Raw genomic sequence first — 21,697 nt, forward strand, 5'->3', positions numbered from 1 at the left:
TAGCTTAAATGAAATTAAAATAAGTTTTTTTGCTATGTTTTAGATTTTAAATGAACTACAATGTCATTCAAATTAAATAAGTCTTCTATAAATATATTTCTTTTTTACATGACATGACCAGAAAAGCTTGAAAATATCTTTATAAAAAAACAAGAGGTGAAAACAAATTAAATGACACCGGTCAATGTAAAATTTAAGATAAGTTTTGAATTTCATGTTTTATATAATAAAAGTTTTGCAACAAGTGGCAAAAAGATTTTTTTTCAGCACGAGTCGATTACTTTTTCAAAATGTCCTATGTACATAGGAAACTCTTGGCGCATTGGTTGTTTCGAAAAAGTAATCTAGAAATACGACAAGTGCTGGAAAAAACAAGTTCCCGAATAAACGCCTATTGAATTGATTTTTTGAAAACATTTATGTGTTAAATAAATACACCGTTTAAATTTAAAAAATAAAAATTAAATAAATACTCATTGATACTAGTGCTAAAAAGTTCAACAATCCCAAATTTTTTTTTGCAAAAACACATATTTTACAAAGAAAAAAAAAATAGGAATTTAGACCAATAAATTTAGACCAATAAATTTAAAAATTGGTGTTCTGCGAAATTGTTTTGTTTCAAAACATTATGAAAAAAAATGCTAAATAGCTGTCTTTAGAGGTGGGCAAAACCGCTCTTTTTTAGGAGCCGCTCATTTTCGTTCGCTCTTTAAAAAGAGCCGCTCTTTTGAACGGCTCTTTCGCTCTTTTTTCAAAATTTGAATAAATAGGGTTTTTTCAAGAATCGTGTAATTTTATAAGTTATTTCACATTGGACTTTTATAAATTTGGCCAAACCAAATATTTTTTAAAGTTTATGTTCCTCAACTCTAGCCAAAGTCGCAAAAAAATAATAGCATGACGTTTTAATAAAAAAAAGTTTTAAAATGCATTTTACACATCCCCAGATGTTTTGCAATCATTAATTTTCAAAATATTTTTTTTTTAAACCGAAAAAAAACTTTTGCATTAGGTTGTACAACGGAATTTCACCAAAAATCAAAATATTTTTGATCGATCCCAAAAAGCTTTTTAATTTGTTTTCAGTGCATAAGACTTCTATTTTCATTGAAATTTTAAAGTTTTTTACTTAACATTCCAACGCCCAAGGCTCCAAAAAAGTTGGAACGGTAACTTCAACTCAATGGTTCTTGGGCATAACTAAACCAATTAAGATGATTCTTCTTTCCAGTGATTTGTTAGGATGTCTAGATGATTTTAGAACTTTGCAGAACTTAATTTGATCAAATCTGTAATTTTTGCGATCAAAAATATCGTTCCAACTTTTTTTTTCGCGTGTAAAAGAAATTCGCCAAAAATTCCGCGGATGCAGTCGTTTTAAAAAAGGTGGAACGATGTTTTCGGTCGCAGAAATTACAGATTTGATCAAATCAAGTTCTGCAAAATTTTAGGATCATCTAGACATTCTTACAAATCACTGGAAACAAGAATCGTCCCGATTGGTTGAGTAATGCCCGAGAACCAGCGAGTTGAAGTTACCGTTCCACCTTTTTTGGGAGGCTTGGGCGTCCGTGTAAGTTGGGCATGCGTTGGGCGTTCCAGTGTTAAATGAACAATCAGTTGCACACTGAAAAGTTAATTTCATTTTGTTGAGAAAATCATTTACTTTTGGGATTATTTTTTATAATCATTGAAATTTCTGAAAATGCATTTTCAATTCTCATAAACAAATTTAATACTACATTTTTTGGAAATTCAATAAATAATATTTATAACAAAAATCATGCCATATTGAAACGGTTCTTTCAAAAGACCGGAGTTTGAAAAAGAACCGCGGTTCTTTTTTTGTGAGCCACGGTTCGTTCGCTCTTTTAAGTGAACCGGATCTTTAAGCGGTTCGCTCTTTTTTTGCCCACCTCTAGCTGTCTTAAATTGTTTGATTTGTACTGAATTGCCCCACATGTCGGTGTTTGAATAAAAATAATTTGATTTTTTTTCGAAATGATCCAATTTTGATCCCTTGAGCCCTTTAAAAAATGAAAGTTTAAAAAAATAAGAAGCCGTTTTTTCTGGTGTCATCTAGTATCCTTGGAAACGAACTTGATTTTCAATAAATGTGAATCGAAGATTTTTTAAACTTTTATTTTTTAAAGGGCTCAAATGGATCAAAATAAACATTTTTATGCATGTGTCTATTGTAAAATTGTCTCAGAAACACGAATATGAAAAAATTAAAGTGTCTATTTAAAATGTTTAACCGCCTTAGCGTTCTCAGTCTCAGATGGTAGTCTCAGATGTCCCTTACAAGCAGCAGGTCGAACCGAGTTGATATCTGGATGGAACACTTTTTTATTTGAGTTTGAAAATTATGCATTTTTTCACAAAAATGCCAATAACTCCCTTTAGATTTATTCAATCGAGATGCTTCTCCCTGCATTTTGTTGCATTTTTTAAGTTCTTTCAGATGCATTTTGAACTTTGAAAATAAATTGAACTTTGCCTAAGTTATAGCCTTTTTAAGATTTTTGACGGTTTTGAAACTTCATACTTTGTGTCTCGATTTGCCGCACTTCCCGTTGACTTAGAGGGCTCATATTTTGGCCAGATGCTAGTTTTATATGTACAAACAACCCCTAAAAATGTCAGGCAGATTGGTGAGGTCGATGCGAGATCGTGGACTCGCTCTTAAAGTGTAGGTTTTCGTATTAAAAATTAAAAAAAAATAATTAAATTTCGCTGGAATTTCACTGAGCGAGAAAACGTTAAAATAACGTAGAAACTGCCATGTCAAAAGTACAGTTTGTATTTTCTTCCAAGAAAACCATTTTTTTTATTTGATCTGTTCATTTACTCACGTAAGATTGTGAAATTGTTGAATTAGGTGATAAAAAATATGTTCTTTGTAAGCAATGAACCTGATTGAAAATTGAAAAACAGACTTTTACCAGGCACTGAAATCCAGTTCTTGTTGAATGAAATAAAAGAATAAAAATATGGGCATAATATTTTTTTCAAAATATTCGTTTTGAAAGGCAAAAAGTAATATTCAAAAATTACCCTCACTCATAATCATTTTGCATTTAAAAATTAATTTAATGTTAAATAAAAAAAATTACACTCAACTCAAAATGCAATCCAAACTTGGAGGGAACGTTCATCTATCGATAGTTAACAGAAATCCCATGTTTGGTGCTGATTGGACCATCCATCTGTTTTTGGCACCGCCCTCTTTTTTGAGGCTTTTCTAAAAAAAACTTTTTTTTCTTTTAATCATTACTTTGCAACTATTTGAACAAAAGACTATCTAGAGGTTGCATTTTATAGAAAATTGTCCAAGGAATTTGATAAAAATAAAATTCAAACCCCTAAGTGACCCCGCATATTATATTTTAACGTTTTAAGTATTGAAATTCAGTTTTTACCAATTCTTTATATTTTTATTTGTTTTATTTTATAACCATCGTGTTCCCCGGACAATTTTACATAAAAATTAATGTGAACCTCAAACTAAAATGAACTATTAGCGAGATACAGCGATTTTACTAAAAAAAAGTTTGATTTTGCGCAGCACTCTGTCCTATGAATTTAAATCCGAAATAAGTTTTTCACATATAAAAACCGAAATATGCGAGATTCATCCCTTTTTGTTGAAAAGCACACCTTGTACTTCACGGCATGTTTTCTAGAACAAACTTTTCAGGAAAAAATAGTCATCGCTACTTTCAAATGTGTCTTATAGGAAATTTTCTCAGCTATCCAATGTTTCTAAGAGTAAAATGTTTCATCGGGAAATTTCTGAGATATCTGTATTTTAAGTTTTTTGTTTCAAATTTCTTTATTATTTATTGGAAACTTAGTACTAACAGTTCAGAAAACTTATCAAATGATTTGTTTCATGTGTCATTTACTCATTAAAATGTGTAAAATAAGACAAAAAACAATTTTGTAGAAGATTGCAAACCGCTAAACATTTTGAAAATTATGTTTTGCATGAGTTTTTGAAGATATTTGATGTATTCAGAAATTAAAATCATAAAACAGTCTGAAATATATTTTTACAAAAATTATTAGATTATTACATATTTTTTTGTGTACAAATATCACGTGTCTGCTCTGATTTAGCTTGTTCAACCAAAACTTTGACAGGTTTGTGATTGTTAATGGTATTATTGAATTTTAATGAATAAATTTGATATTTTCTTAAGCAAACATTCACCAAACACATTAATAAAATATGATTTAAAAATGGAAAATTTGCTGTATATTACTGTTTCAAGCTCAAAAGTCATATTTTCGTAAAGATAAAAATTTATAAAATGTAAACTGTTGCAAATTCACATAAAAGAAGCAATAAAACTCGAGTGTTTCAACTAGGAAAAATGAAAACATTGCCAAAACTTTTTTTTGTTTGATCAAAAATTAAATATAATTTTAACAAAAAAAAATCAAACAAAATCTTCCATTCCAAACTATTTGAACAAAAATCAAGGTAAATATTAAAAAAAATATGATTGCAAATATTACTAATTCCTTGATCATTTAATACAAAAAAAAAACTAAAACAATAATTTCATACTAATGAAAAGATTTTCTTCTAAAGCTTTCAACAGGAGTTTTGCAGCTCAATTTCGAGTATTAAACATGTTTTGTATCCATGCAACAGGTTAATGTTTGGTTAAGTATATATTAGACTTATAGAAATCTAGTAATACCCTATCAATCTCAAACCTGCAAAGATCGGTTGTATCAACTAATTCCAAGCTGAATCAGAGCAGTCCGGTTTTATTTGTACACAACAATTATGTAATAATCTTTTTGTTCTAGCAAAAATCGTATTTAAAAACGGTTTTATGATTTTAATTTCTGAATAAGTCCCATATCTTCAAAAAATCATATTTTAAATGTTTAGCGGATTGCATCCTTCTACAAAGTTGTATTTTGTCTAATTTTACACATTTTCATGAGTAAATGACACATAAAACAAATCATTTGGCAAGTTTCCTGAACTGTTATTTAAAAGTTTCCAATAAATGATTAAGAATTTTAAAACATAAAACTTAAAATATAGTTATCTCAGAAAATTCCCGATGAAACATTTCGCTCTAAGAAGCATTGGAAAGCTGAGAAAATTTCCTATAAAACACATTTGAAAAAATCGATGACTATTTTTTCTCCTTAAGGTTGCCCAGAAAACACACCGTGACTTCCAACTGCTGTTTACATTGATTATTATGTAAAATTGTCCAGGAAGCACATCGGTGACAAAATAAAAAAAAAATAATGAATTGGTCAAAACAGAAGTTTTATACTTAAAACGTTAAAATATAATATACGGCAGCACTTAAGGGTTAAAATTTTAATTTCATCGAATTCCTTGGACAATTTTCTTTAAAATGCAACCCCTAGAAAGTCTTCTACTCAAATAGTTGCAAAGTTATGATTAAAGAAAAAAAAATTGGAAAAAATTGGAAAAAAATTGTTTAGAATCCTCAAAAAAGTGGGCGATGCTAAAAATAGGAAATAGCACCAAAATTGGGATTTCTCATGAACGTTCCCGCCAAGTTTGGTCCAAATCGGTTAAGGTCGAGTCCAAAAGTGTACCCAGCTGACCTGGAATGACCCATATGTAGTATAAGTTTGAATATCCGCTTCACAAAATCCGGTAAAAAGAATCAAGAGTTTTCACGTAATGTTTCGAATTTAATGGTTTTAATGCGTTTCGTGAAACCGAGAAAAATCACACACCCTAACTTTAACACATGTTTTTGGTTTTCATTTTTAAAATTAATAGCTTGCATGTATCGTAATAGAAAGCAATAGTTTAATCATCATTGATTTTTGTGTTCCTTGTATTTCATGCCTTGGGGGAATATGTACATCAAGCCAATATCATGTAACGTTCACTAATCAGCGCGGCTCATCATTGTCTATTCCACGACCAGATGAAAATTTATGGATAATTTCAATCCATATCCTTTGGCATACCGATGGTTCTGTGCTCTCTTGTACTAAGCTTGCTGGTTTTTCTATCTAGTTTGCATAAGAGAGCACAACAATGCATTGTTGTAGGTTTCGTACATAAATTACCGCGTGCAAAAGTTACCAGATTTTGCTGCAGAAGGTATAAAACCATCCCACAGTCAGAACCTACCGGTCAGTCTGCGTCCAACTTGCAGTCCTTTCGTGTTCAGTGTTGGTTTATCCTCGCTGCACTCCAGAACTTCACCATCCTCCTCCTCCTCCTCCTTGTCCATTCGCTGAAGCATCAGGTGTCCGCTTCACAGGTGCGTTCTTCAACTCTCAGCGGGAACTCACTCTCTTTCAGAGAGCGCGATATTCTCGCTCGCGCGCTCTCTCTCTTGTTGCCTTCGTTACGCACCACGCGTCCCCACTGCGCATCTCTCTCTCTCTCTCCATGCGTTCGTTCTTTGGAGTTTTTCGCGTACCAACAGCATGTGTTCTTTCGCGTGCTTCCACGGGGACTCTCACGACGACGACCACTCACTCGACACCCGATGGGCGCGATTTGCTTTGCCTTGTGTGTCCGTCCGTTCAGCAGCAGCAGCAGCTGTGAATCTAGGCTGCCCGCTTGTCCGCCGTAGTCAGTATTTTTGGATCGCTCCGATACATCGGTAGCCTCCGTTCGCCGCCGTCGTCGTTGTTTGCGTCGTCTCGCGAAATTGGTGCGTTCGTTTGATCCTTCGTGAGGGGTTTACTTTTTTCTTCTTCTTTTTGTTTGGAATTCTTTGAGGAACTGTTGAGGTCTCGTGCGAGTTCATGTGTGTGTGTGTGTCTTCCGGGAACCGACTTCCGGTGGCCACAGAGTTCGCAAGTCTTCTGAAGATAAACTCAGCGGAATCTTCCACTGGTTGCGAAGTTTTTTTTTCTCCACATTCGTGTTGGTTTATTTTCTCAAACTTTTCGCGCGCGCGGGCAGCACGTCAACACGCGAGGGGAAGTTCAACCAACAGTCGTCTACGCGGGAGGGGAAGGTGGAGGATTGCGCGGCCAAGATAAGGAAAGACGTAGCGCTCTGTTGTGTGACGTTCTTGGTCTATTCGCGGTCTGGCAACAAGTGTGTGTGTGTGACGGTGTTTGTGATCTATCGTTGCGCCGAACGAGGCTCATTATCACCCTTCAAAAAGGAAGCGCCACAGTATTGGTGCCGCTGCTTAGTAGTGGCTCCTCTTTTGTGATAGTGCATACCACTGCAAGTAGATAGTAGGCAGAAGCCGGTAGTTAGTGTACACAAACAAGACAAACGAAGAAGAGTGCAATCGCTGAGCTTTTGAGGAGATGCTGTGAGATTGTTTCGGTAAGATGATCTTGAAATTTGTGACGACTGGCGGGGGTGGTAAGCGGAAGATATTAAAAGTTTTTCTGTGTTTACAAAGTACGGGGAAAAAGGTGCTAGAAACGAACGAATGAATGAGCGAGGGCATAAAAGCGATGGAAATCTCGTTAAGATGGCTTCTCAGGTTGAACTGGGGGAGACGGGTGGTTTAAGGGGGGGAAACAGAAGAGAAGGAAGGTTGATGGATCCTTTTTGTATGCCAAAGGGGAGCAAGACTTTGAAACTCGCATAATTAAAGGTTAGATGAAGAGTTTGGGTTTAGGCATTGTGCGAGGGAACAAGAGGGAAAGCTTAAAGTGAGGCTTTGTGGAAATTTAATAAAGGAAACAGCTTATTAATACGAACAATGTGACGGATATTGTTTTTTGCTGAAAAGTGTTTGTCTTATAGACTTTTTTTTGTCAAACTCACGCATGAAATCATTATCCTGAACGATTTTTGTGAAAATTTGTTCCTTTTGATCGCCTTATCATGAAGTCAGTGTCTTTTTTTACTCGAGAAGGAGGTTCAAACTAGCTCCAAATATTATTTTTTAAATGAAGAAAGTGACATTTTCTGCTTAAATTCGCGCATTTTTCATAAAAAATACATAAAAAATTAAGCCACTGTTTTTTTTTACCTAACACAAAAAATGTGGTAAATATCAAAAGAAGAGAATTGTTTTGCACTTTTTGAAACTGCAATAATCAAGAAGGGTCATTTTATTTAACCTTGAATCAAAAATAAAATTTAAGATATATTTTTTGTAGCTTTGCATGGTTATGTTTTAAAGTGTAACAATGATTTACAAGAGTCTGGGTTATAGCTGATTCAAATAGTATATTGAATTTTGTTTCTATTCACATGTTCCACAATTTATATTGTTGTATAACGAAAAATATCATAGATTTAAAATCGCATCGATTTTTTTTTTATTTTTTGATATTTTCTTTATTTTGAGTATGCTAAAATTTGTGACAAAAAAAAAAAAAAAAACAAACAAAAATGGGTACGGACATTTTTTAGATTTCGTATGAGTTAACGGAGAATTGTTCAAAACCGTCGTCTGACTAAAAATGTTATAATCAGCTGTACCATATGAGCATTTCTCTACGGAATCGGTATTTTTTCTTTAATTTTAATTTTTGTATTTTTCAATCCGGCTGAAACTTTTTTGGTGCCTTCGGTATGCCCAAAGAAGCCATTTTGCATCATTAGTTCGTTCATAAAATTTTCCATACAAATTTGGCAGCTGTCCATACAAAAATATTATGTGAAAATTCAAAAATCTGTATCTTTTGAAGGAATTTTTTGATCGATTTGGTGTCTTCAGCACAGTTGTAGGTATGGATATGGGCTACACTGAAAAAAAAATGATACAGGGTAAAAAAAATTGGTCGCAAAAAAATTTCAACTTCATTTTTCGATGTATAATCGAATTTGAGCATGAGCATGAGCATGAGCATGGTTGACTGCCAATGAGCTGCTACTCCGTTATTGACAGATCAGCTGAAGTTAAACAATGAATCAAAAATGATCAGTGGGAGCCAACCATCCGTTCACTGTTTAACCCCTGAAGACCCCGACTTTATTAGTCAATACCGGCGCCCTCCCAAGAAGCCTGCAGTTCAACAAAAGGGAGGAATGTTAGTCCGATAGTTGAAGTTGCAGACTCATCACATGCACATAGTTTTTCGCTATATACTTGTTGATACCGCTTGAGACCGTTGAATCCACAGCATCTCCTTCAAGCATCACGTGATTATTATTTTTTTGGGTTAGTAGGATAAGGTATTGGCTTTTCGATGCCTCCCGAGCTACGACGCTATGGGGAGGACTTTCATAACAAACCCGTCGGCGAGCCTTCCGAGCAACGATGCTATGGGAAGGTCTTTCTAATTAGCACACCAAAACACTCGCGCACAGGTATTTAAATACTGAATAAATGTAATTTTTCATCACGATTACCCAGACGACATTGATGATATAGGAAGAACTTTTTTACAGTCATTTACAGTAATACTTAAACTTATTTTAATGCAACAATTCACACGACGTCGTGCCTCCCGATCAACGATGATGTAGGAAGGACTTGAGCAAGCCAATCAGGATGAAACACGAAATAAAATTCTTTTCTTTTCACACACAATGCCACATAATTGACCGCGCGTCACCACCCAACAAATTGAACTGATTTTCTTCTGCTTGTGGGCAAGCCAACCTGGATGAAACACGAAATAAAATTCTTTTCTTTTCACACACAATGCCACATAATTGACCGCGCGTCACCACCCAACAAATTGAACTCTCGATGTATAATCGAATTTGAAATCAAAAAGTCCTTTAGTGATTTTTTGATAAAGTGCACCGTTTTCAAGTTAGAGCCATTTTAGGTAACTTTTTTGAAAATAGTCGAAGTTTTTCATTTTTTAAAATTAGTGCCCCAAGCTGATAAAATTCTCTATATTTTGCTTTAATAAACTTTGTAGATACAATCCTTAGTTGCTGAGATATTGCCATGCAAAGGTTAAATAACAGGAAAATTGATGTTTTCTAAGTCTCACCCAAACAACTCATCATTTTCTAATGTCGAAATCTCAGCAACTAATGGTCCGATTAACAATGTTAAAATATACACACAGTTTAAAAAAAAATCATGGTAAAATTTCATCTAAAAAGGCGTACATCTTCTATGTCAGAAAAAGCTTAAATTTACCTCTAATAATATGTAAATTTACATCTGGCAGACGCTAGAAAAAAATATCTGTTATCCCAAAAAAATATCAAACTGGCGATAGTTATATCTAGCTTACTAAGTCCACGCCCCATCCCGCACGGCCAACTCGCCGCTGTGAAATCCGGAGTATCAAAGCCAATGTAGCTCTACGTATCTCGTATATCCTTTATGTACCCTATATGCAGTAAATTCATTATACAATGCACGGAACACAATTTTCAAAAATATTTTTTTCAAAGGTGGGCAAACATTGGCACTAATTAAAAAAAATTAAAAACTGCGACTATTTTCAAAAAAGTTACCTCAAATGGCTCTTACTTGAAAACGGTGCACTTTATCAAAAAATCCCTTCAGTACTTTTTGATAGCAAATTCGATTATACAGCGAAAAATGAAGTTGAAAATTTTTTGCGACCAAAATTTCGATTTAAAAAATAAAAATCTGTATTGATTCCAAAAATCATAACTCAAAGATTATTTGCCCATTCAGGAAATTTCTGAAAAGTTTGCATTTGATGTCCTCTTAAACATATCAAAAAAAAAAAAAAAAAAATAGTGTTTTTTTGCAAACCAAATTTTAGTGACAAAAAGTGAAATTAAAAATTACATTCAGACATGCATTGGCACGCTCTGCACTGGCACTTCAGATTAGCACTTACCTCAAGTTCTACGCACACTGCGCATTGCACAGTGCTAGTGCTATTTTTTAGCACTCCCATATAGCACGCCCAAGACATTTCACTAGTCTTGGTGGTTAATTTATTACTTTTCCATAAATTGGGATACTGTTTGCGTCTCCAAAGGCCACAAGCGTTGATCCATTCGCCCAAGTACTGAAAATCTAACAAATTTTCAAGTTCCCTTGCCATTTTTGAAGACTTTTCTTAATTTATTTTTGAAGATTTTCTAAAAGAAAAAAATCGCTTTTATTAGACCACAATGAAAAAAAGTTTACTTTGCAGAGAATAGAACCATGGACCTCTCACTTCCAAGTCTTGAACGCAAGCACTGCACTAAACTTTCAGATAAAAATTGATGGAATTATTTGCGTCACGTTCCACTAGTCGACGTCACTCAATTCAAGATAAACAAATGCAAAAAGCGTCTTAGTTACCATTTTTGTTAGAGTGCAAGAGCGAGTGCTATGATTGAAAGCGCAGTGCTATTCGCTAAAATAGCACGCGTGCTAGCCGCGCGCGGTGCCAATGCATGTCTGATCACATTTTTTTACCGTGTATCATTTTTTTTCATTGTAGTCCATATCCATAACTACAACTTTGCTGAAGACACCAAATCGATCAACAAATTCCTTCAAAAGATACAGATTTTTTAAATTTTTACAAATCATTTTTGTATGGACAGCTGCCAAATTTGTATGGAATGAACGAACTAATGATGCAAAATTAAATTAAATTTCCTTTAAAATGACACGATCCCTTAATTGTTTACGGTTGAGTAGTGGAAAATGGCGGAGTTTTCAACACTTTTGTGGGTGTTTTTTGATGAAAAATAGTTTTTTTCATCAGATCTTTTCAGACAGCAAATTACTAAATAGCATTTTTTCGTATGTTCAAATGCGATTAGTAACAAAGTTTCACGCAATCTGAAGACGGGTCGGGGCAACTGCTGTGTGAGTTGGCGAAGAATGACCCAGTGACGTCATCCTAAAATTTTACCTTTAAACTTAAAAATCAAAAATTCTCATAGAAGTGCCGAGTTTTTTTTATTCCGTGTTTTTTTTTTCCTCAGAAAGTCCGTCCAGTTTCCTAAAAGTTTGTCTTTGACCACTTTTAGATACGATGTAACTGCTTTCAGATACAGTAATTTTTAAATTACAGAATACAAAAATATTTAAATAACTTATGCCCTTCTCAAATGTCATTGTCGAGTGCAACTGGCTCCATATATATATATATATATAAATTGCTTTGGGTATAAGCTTAGGATTACATGTTTACAAGGTATCATTCATATCGCAGAGGGTCGGGTACAATCTATTTGGCATTGAATTACTTCGTTTCTCAATTTTTTATTTTTTTAGATTTTCCTTCTTTTATATGTTTTGGAAAAACAAAAAATGGATCTTTTGGTCATTTTTTGATGTAGAATGGAATTTGCAATTGATAAGTATCCTACACAAATTTTGATAAATCCACTATTTTCGAAGTATAGCCACTTTGAGTTTGATTTAAACTAAACATTCCAGTATTTCGATTTTTAAAAATAGTGTCCGTGTCTAAAAAAACGAATAGATCAGCATTTTCTAACAATTAGAAATTTGAGCCTGATTTGAGCATTTTTGATTTAGATCCTGCTGGTTTGACGTGAAATTGCTGTCGCTGTCATCGGTGCCCAGAATATGTTTTTTTAATCCTCACTCTACATGCTGAAAATTGTGTCTTAAGCTATTTAAGGACTCCGGGCCAAATATGAGCAAAATTTATTTATGGATACTCGAAGGTTAAGTTTGAATGGGAAAAATCGAAAAATGTATGAAAAACTTAATTTTCTTACGGTATGGTCTGCACGGGGTGTTACTTTCATCCAAATATTCCCAAAAGTGAGATTCTCATTGGAAATGTAATGCTCTACAACTTTGTAGAACATACCAAAGCTGTAAAACTTGATCTAAAAATGTCATTTTTGTACGTAAAACATTGTTTTCACCAGCTTCAGTCTCGGGTATCAATGGGTTAATCCCAACCAATTTCGCTCAAAATTAACACAGATGCTTAAAATAACCCAAAAACCGTTTTCCGCCTGATTTCACAGGGGGGCATTTTCTCTGGGCACCCTACTGTAAACGTCACCCGTCATTTCGACGTTCCGAGAAAAACGCGTTTTAATGTTTGACCTTTAATAAACAAAAATGAAAACACGCAATTCAAACAATAACAAACAAGTTATGTTTGGCTGACCATTCTGTGCATTGTCCCGAAGTTTGGTTGAAGTTGGTTGCTGGAGTCCCGAGTTGTAATTACAAATGTTTACGGTAGTCTAACTTGTACGTGCGTCAAACGCGTTCTGACCTGAAATCCCTTTGGTTAATTGTCGCACTTACATCAATTCATCAGGGAGTGACAAGGTAGCACGACAAGATTAAAACAACTTTGATATGTAAAGTGACAAAAATGCACGGAGTTTTTTTTCGGGTTTTTTTTTTAATATCTCAGGATTGAAATCGAATTTTGGGGATCTGTGAAGGTCAAAAAGTGAGGCATTGTGAGCTGCACAAAATGGCGTTCTTAACTCAATTTGGCTCAACTTGTATTAGGTCTCACAAAATTTTAAATAACGTGCCATTTTCAATACCCGCCAACTATCTGTTTTTCTCCTCAATTTATTTCCAGTTACCCAACGAGCAACTACCGCGAATAAACTGATAACATCTACACAAGCACCATGCAGTAACTCACGTGATACAGCAAAACTGTGTTGTTGTTGTTTCCGGAAAAGTCTTCAAAAGCAACCGAAGCAGGAAAATTCTTCCACCGAGGAATGCTCAAAATTGGCGTGATTTCGGGCCAAAGAGGGAAGAGTCCCTGCCGGGAAAATTGGCACAATAAAGTGAAAAAAGCAGCCCTAAACCGAGTTTGGCCCAACGCGACTGTATGCAGTAACGTGTAGTAAACTTCCGGAGACCAGGAATCCGAACGATGTGCGATTAAAATAACCCGAAAAAAGTAACCGGTAGAGGGAGGAATATGCAAAACTGCCCACAGTATTGAGGCAGATTGTGCTTGTACTTGTGTGGAATGCTGAACGTGTTTGTGACGTGCCTCCAAAGCCAGACGCGCTCCGGATTCGATTCCAGTCGAGGAAAAGTGAGAATAACCTGATGTAAAAAAATAAGCAAAACAAAAACAAGCAAAAACCAAATCGAAACACGAGTGCATGAGCTTGGAAACAAATTGTGGATACGGTTTTGTGGTTTTTCTGAGAAAGAATTTATTCACGGAAACGGGAGGGGGGAAAAGAAGAAGGGCAAAAAGGTGTTAGCTCAGTGACATTTCAATTACGATAAAAAAAAACGAATGAATTATAGTGCAACCGCAGTCAAGTAGTAGAGTGCAGTAGTTAAGTGTGTTTGACAAACTCTTCAAACTGAAGGGGGAGGGGGAACCAGCTTCTTGAATCCACAGCCGGAGGTTGCATGATGTTCTAACCCCCAAAGTGGTTCACTTGAAGGGGAAAACGTGCTGAGTGTGAGATAATACTAGTTGCGGGAAACCGTTAGTGGTTTGGAACGAGGAAAGTTGTAGAAAAAACAACTTTTGAATCGTTTATTTTTGAATGAAACCAGCAGTTTTCGAAGCGGAAAGGACCAGCATGGAAGACTGAAATATTAGTGAATGGTGAGTCTGTAACGATGAATAATCCTCTGTGTCACTATTTTTTCTGTTTTAATATTTCAAGTGTGAAAAAAACCTCAAATTTTGATTTGCCGGGGTTGCCTCTCACCCAATCGGCCTGGGTACAATCCCAGGAGGTTCTGGTCGCATTTTTCGAGACGAAATTTGTCTGATCACGCCTTCCTTCGGACGGGGAAGTAAATGTTGGCCCCGGTCTAACCTAAAGGATAGGTCTTAAGCTCAATCCAGGTGTAGGAGTCGTCTCCCTGGGTCCTGCATCGGTGGAGTCGCTTGTAGGAAGTTGAACTAACAATCCAAAGGACGTCAGTTCGAATCCCGGGGTGGATGAAAGCTTAGGTGTAAAAAGAGGATTGCAATTGTCTTCGAGTAGGAATCTTGTAATCGAAAAAGCCAAGGCAATGCTGAGCGAACGATTTAGTTATTATTTATTTATTTTGAAAATGTTTTACAGATTTTTATTATTTGACAGTGAAAATCGGAGTTGAGACACCATCAATGAAACATAAGACCAATTGAAAACATTTAGGAAATAAAATTTATTTTTTGTTCATTGAGCAGTTTTTAAGCCATCGTCAATTTCATACTCAAATTTTGTAGAGGCCTTTCCTATGACCAAAGAAGCCATTTAATGCCATTAACCAACCCATACCAAGCAATTTTGGCAGTTTGCCATACATAAACATTGCTTTAAAATTCGAAAATCTGTAAATTCAAAAGGAATTTTCTGATTGATTTGAGGTTTGTCAGCAAAGTTTGATTGATGAGAATAATTAAATAGTAGTTTTTGCAATTCCGTTATGAAACTACATACTTTTCCTGTCATTCTTGAACGACGAAATAGCCTACTTTTCTGTACCAAAAATAACAGAATCGAATAGCAACACTTTTCAAAATAAATGCTGAAAAGTTTTACTTTTCAGCACTGAAATGGGTGCTGAAAAGTCGAACTTTTCAGCACTTGTTTCGAAAAGTAACACTTTTCAACATTTTTTTGGTTCAAACGATTTATTGACAAAATACATGAAAATTCGACTTAAAATTTCACTCAATGGGTGTTTTTCGGAATTGCAAAAAATGTTGTATGGAACTCGTTGCAAAACTTGATTTTTTCAGCACTCTTCGTATTTATCGTATTTATGTACGACTCGTGCTGAAAAAATCCTCTTTTTGCAACTTGTTGCATAAACTACTATTATGCAACAAGTTGCAAAAAGAGGATTTTTTTCAGCACGAGTCGTACATAAATACGATAAATACGAAGAGCTCCACAGCTATAGAATGTCACCATTATTATATAAATTGTAAATAAAAACGTAGTGAAATAGTCTGGGTCACTACAAAAACTATTGCATACTTATTTTTATTTAAAATATAGAAGATGTTAGTTTTTAACTAATATATCCAAAAATGACTCCTAAAAAATACATTTTTGAAAACATTGCACAGTGGTCCAGATCGCATTAAAGGTGGAAAATGGATTTTCTGAAAAATTGTGAAGTTTTGAAAAGGAGCAATTTTTGGTTTGGTTGAAAATTAGGGTGATGTTGAAAATCTAACTTTTATGTAATATTTTTGGGATTTTTTTCGTGTTTCCAGAAAGTTGTTGGGCTTGCTGATTCAAGTAACTTTGTCGAAGACACCAAAATTGTATCTCGTGATCTACGCCTTCTACGACCAAATTTATAGAAAGCATCTGAGCAAACCTTCAAAAATTATTTTTTTGACCGTGGCAATTCATGGTAAAGTTTTAGAGAAATGTGATCTTCGGGGCACTTTTAGAGCTCTGAAAAAAGAACATTTTTATTTTTTGACATGTCAATTTGGACTTGAGGATCAAAAGTTTAGCAAATTTAAAACCTAAATATCTCAAAAAGACGCAAGCCAAATTTTAAGCACCAGGTTGCTTTTGAAAAAAGAGATTCCGCACTACAAATGCTGAAAAAAATCTCAGGGGTGTTTTTCTTTAAACTCAAGATTCATTTGAAAAAGTCTAATTTTCAAGGAAAACCCCTTGAAAACCCCCCCCAACTAACATTTTCCATGTAATTTTGCCCGCTGAATCTAAATCTGCCCTCAGAATTAAGCCCAAGTGTCGTAAAATCGATTTTTGGTCATATTTTGGGTTTCCATGTAAAATTATAATAGGACCAAACATTGATTTGTTGACAATTTGGCTTAATTCTAAGGGCAGATTCAGCGCGCAAAACTACATGGAAAAACATTTAGTTGCACAATTTTCAAATCTTTTTTTTGGGAAATTTTGATAAGAGTGGAAAATAAAAACTTGAAATATGTCTTGCATTGGCCTAATGAGAAATGAAAATCTAGTATAAGATTGAATTTGTGGATAAATGGTTTTGTACAATTATGCTATAAAAAATATCTTAAATATTGTTGTATGCATTTTTGTTTGTTTATCGCTATATATATTCAACAGTTTCTTTCAAAATGTTAAGGGCTACTATTTGATTATATTTGATATTCCGATTTAATTTTGGTATTTTTTCCGAAATAAAAAAATCAAGTTTAGAAATTTTCTTACAACTATCATATTTGTCAACTGATTCATTTTTTTTACACAACACCGCATAGTTCGCATCTTAGCCAGGGCAATTCCAAAAATAGTTTCCAACACAATCGTCAGAGAAAAAAGCTCAAATTTGTCCGGCAAACACACAAACAGAAGCTGCGTGTGCGAGCAACACACATTAGAAGAGAAAAACGCTTCTGATGGCTATTTGTGGTGCCAAAATGGTGTGTGTGTGTGTGTGTGTGTGTGTATGTGCCCAGCCCACAACCAACGCAACGGGCGCGATGACAATGGACAAAGTGCGAACTCTCCCCTCCCTCCTGGGGAGAGCTGACCTTGTCCGAAAAACGAAACGAAATGGTAATGGTCAACTGTCAGCAGTCAGTGGGTGGCGTGGGCGCGAAATATCATTTGGGGGGAAAAGTTACTATTCGGAAATGTAATATATTTTGAGTGAGTAGGAGTAAAATTGATTTGGGAAGTTTCTTTGGAGTTATGTTATGATGATTTTATGATCAAGGGGAAATGATATCTGTCAGGACAAGATTTTGTAGTAATCGGTTTACCTTTAAAATTAAAAAAATGATTTTATTTAGAAATCTACTGCATTAAAATTTCCATTAAACTAACATTATTCAAATAATTTTTTTTTAGGCACTGCAAAAACTGAGCTAATTATTAAATACCTAAAAAAATCATATTTCTATCACACGATTTCTCGAAACAAATCCATTACTCGTTGGTCTGCCATTCCCTCAAGCATTTTCATCTAGCTAACGCTGCTCTTTAAAAATTGATCATGGGAAAATATTGATTTTTGCAAATAGCATCAATTACCGAGCTCCACTGCCATTTTTCAAACCCTTCTCCCTCTCCCCCCACTCTGTTTCGTTCTGACAGTACCTACCTGTTACCGGTGGCCACGTTTTTCGAGCAAATATGAACGGAAATGGATGTGTCTCCCCTCCCTTGACGAAGGGGGAGAAAGGGAAACTTTTTGCTATTATTACAACGCCAGTACCATCCCACCACACTCTGGTGGGGCTATTCTTCCCGCCAGAGGCGTTTTTCCCACTTATTCAAAGTGGCGGGGACGGTCTACTAAAGTGAGCGAGCCACAACCACTCCATTTGTCGACGTCGTCGGCTGGGAAAGGAGGGGTTTCTGTGAGCGATTACTGTGGCATTGTGTCAAAGATTAGTTTAAAAAATACTAGACGGTTTAAACACATTCAAACAGTTTATGATTTTGAGAACTGTAACATTCTCATTCATTTCTGGTGATTTCCATGTTGTTACATATAATTTAAATAAAACAATGAATATTACGCCCTTTTGAAATATTCGTCTTGATTTAAAAAAAATCGTTTTTGAAATGATCGGATTTCACGAGATTTCACGAATATTTCATATTTTGACATTGACAATCTGATCATTAGTTGCTGAGATATCGACATTAGAAAATGGTTTGGGAGAGACTTTATGAAAATTTCACTAAAGTACGTTTTGATCGAAAATTCGATTTTACTTCGACAAATGAAGCTAAAACACTTTCGCGACTAATGTTTCGATTTGTTTTTAAATCAGTATTGATTCGAAAATTGATAACTCTCTCAAAATGTTTGGCACATTCTGGAAATTTCTGAATAGTTGGCATTTGATGTCCCCTTAAACATATCAGAAAATTAAAAAAATAAAAAAGGGTTTTTTTTGCAAATCAAATTTTACAGACAAAAAGTCACCAAAAATTGTGTTACCGTGTATATTTTTTCAGTGTACAGTCATGCCTCGGTTTAGCACCGTAATAGGGGATGCAAAACCGAGGCGTGAATAACTGAAGCACAGAGCTTATGGTATTTTGGTTCTATGGGACACATTGGCTATAATCGAATGAAAAATCATGCAAACATAAAAAATTATAAAAAAAAAAATGCAATTATAGGTAATTACATGAAAATTCTCACACAAATTCGTACTTTTCCTGTGTTCCTGTCAAAATATTTTTTTTTTTGCAATATGGGTATCAACTCATTGTGTTTCTGTCATAAATTTCGAATGCCATACAATTTTCTTTTGAAAATATCGAAATTTTCACAAAACTACGTATAATCGAAAAAAAATACTCAAAATTCCAGTTTTTCACAATATGTGTATCAAATGATCGGATTTTTTCATACATTTTGAATGTAATAACAACCTTTTTTGAATATATTTTCCAAATTTCATATTTTTACAAGAAAAAAATACACCCAAAATTTCAGTTGGGTAACAAATGATAAGGCCGATGCAAATATTTAAAAAAGTTTTTGTCCCTCGGCCCTGGCCGAGGTCAAGGGGGGGGCAAAAAAATAAAAAAATATAAAAATTTAAATAACAAGCCATAGTCTTCACATTTAAATGAAAAAAGTGTTTTAAAATACATTTTACACTAGTTCAGTTGTTTTGCAATCTCTAGTTTTCAAAAAATCTAAGATCTGACAAAAATAAAAATTGTATCGAAAAAAAAGATTTTGCATCGAAAATTTTCAAAAAAATTTAAGATTTTTTAATAAACCCAAACATGCTAAAAATGATTTTAAACGCAGAAGAATGTATTTTAATTTGATTTCAGCTGGTTGCATTTGAATTTTCATTGAAATTTTGAAGTTTATTGTAAAAATATTTTTTTTGCCCCCTGATTTTTCGGGCCAATTTTGAAGGGGGGGGGGGTGACAAAAACTTTTAAAAATATTTGTACCAGCCTAACAAACATTTCGAATGTTATAAGTTTTGAAGCAATTTTGTGAAAATTTTGAGTGTTTAAAAAAAAATGTTTAAGCTTTCGAAATTTATTAAAATATCTCGATCATTTGGTACCCAAATTGTGAAAAACTGAAATTTGAGCATTTTTTTTCGAAAATACGTAGTTTTGTGAAAAATATGAGTGTTTTCAAAAATGTTGTTATAACTTCCGAAATGCATGGAAATATTCCGATCGTTTGGTATCCATATAGTAAAAAGCTGAAATTGTGAGTGTTTTTTTTTTTCAAAAATATGTAGTTTCGTGAAAATTTTGAGTTTTTTTCAAAAAATGGTACTATATTCCAAATGTATGAAAAAATCCCTATCATTTGAAACCATCATTGAAAAAAAATCTTTGGAAAAACTTTGAGTAATTTTTCGAAAATACGTGGTTTTGCATTTTTTTTTGTATTTTTGAAAAATGTTGTTATTTTATTTAAAATGCATAAAAAAATTCCGATCATTTGATATCCATACTGTGAAAAAAATGTTGGTTAGGTTATCAAAAGACAGACATTGAAGATCTGGCAAAGCTGTCTCGAGATATGGCCACTTAAGTGATATTTATGTACTTTTTTATTCCGGATCTAAAAAATATATTTCCCTGTATTGAGATTTTTGCAATGTGATGAATAACGATTCAAAACCACACTTCAAAGCTGTTGAAAATATTGATAAAGTATTAAAAATTATCAGAAAAACCCGAAAGTTCACAATTTTCCTAAATATAACTTAATATTAAGGTTGATGCGAAACACAAAATGACTTATTGACATCAACAAATGATGATAGATTATGAAGATTGCTATGTTCGAGAGAGGATATGAACATTGAACTAAGCTTAAAAAGGCTTTTCTTGAATAAATGAATACATTTTAAGCAAAAAGTCGAGATAGCTGATTAAGTTTAGTCGTACCAAAATTATACATTTGAATTTAAAAAATGAAATAAAAAATCAATCTATTATCTGCACTTCGATTTTTCAAGGTTAAAAAATGTTATCTGGAGACAAGAAAGTCATGTCAAATTTCAACTTAAAAATCAAAACAAAAATGCAAATTTATTTACTACGATAAAAGTTTTGTTTGGACGATTTTCTGCCATATTTTAGGTTTTATTTAAACTTTGTCCCAATTCCGAGGGCAGAATCAGATTCAGTGGGCAAAATTACATGGGAAAACATATTTTGAACTATTTTTGAATTTCGTTAGGGAGGTCTCATACACATTTCCCTAGAAAAAAAGACATTTTCAAATGAAGATATCTCGAGTTAAAAGAAAAACACTTCTGAGATTTTTCAGCGTATGTAACGCTAGTGCATTTTTAAATTTACTTCATTTTAGCCTTTAAATGGCTGTAATTTTGTACCCTTAAGATAAATTTACATTGTAAAAAAAAGTTTTATAGAGCTCTAAAAGTTCCCTAAAACAAACTTTTCTCTATAACTTTACTCTGAATTGCTACGATGAAAAAACTGTGTTTTTTTAAGGATTGCTCAGATGCTTTCTCTAAATTTGGTCGTAGAAGGCGTTGATTGCGAGATGAAATTTTATTGTCTTTGACAAAGTTGCTTGGATTGGCAAGCCCAACATGTTTCTAAAAAAGAATCCGGAAAAGTTTTATTTTTAAAATCACCTTAATCGTGAACCACCCTAATCAAAAAGTTACCCCTTTCCAATTTCACATTTTTTTGGAAAATCAATTTTGAGTGCTCTCCCCCCATTCAAGCTTAGGACTCCTAGGTTCGAGCAGAAACTTGCAATAGAGACCACAAAAGACCTGGGGGTCGTTGAGTTGAAGGTTTTTTTTGTTTGTTTGGTGAATTTTATAATGCATTTTTCATATTTAAGAGAAATTTAATATTGTTGTAAATGATTAATAGAACCATAAAATTCAAAATAGAATTACATATTTTTTAACACTGGAAAATTTCAATGAATAA

General features: G+C 33.9%; 1 protein-coding gene across 1 annotated transcript in view; it reads left to right on the forward strand.

The window, feature by feature from the left end:
• The first annotated feature begins 6,622 nt into the window (after positions 1-6,622).
• LOC120429132 (high affinity cAMP-specific and IBMX-insensitive 3',5'-cyclic phosphodiesterase 8) overlaps positions 6,623-21,697 on the forward strand; it is a 315,218-nt gene continuing 300,143 nt past the window's right edge. The window contains exons 1-2 of the mRNA XM_052709686.1: positions 6,623-7,318; positions 13,423-14,427. The gene's annotated coding sequence lies outside the window, so the exon portion shown is untranslated. The remainder of the gene's footprint in view (positions 7,319-13,422; positions 14,428-21,697) is intronic.

Source organism: Culex pipiens, chromosome 3, assembly GCF_016801865.2.
Source record: "Culex pipiens pallens isolate TS chromosome 3, TS_CPP_V2, whole genome shotgun sequence".
NCBI lineage: Eukaryota > Metazoa > Arthropoda > Insecta > Diptera > Culicidae > Culex > Culex pipiens.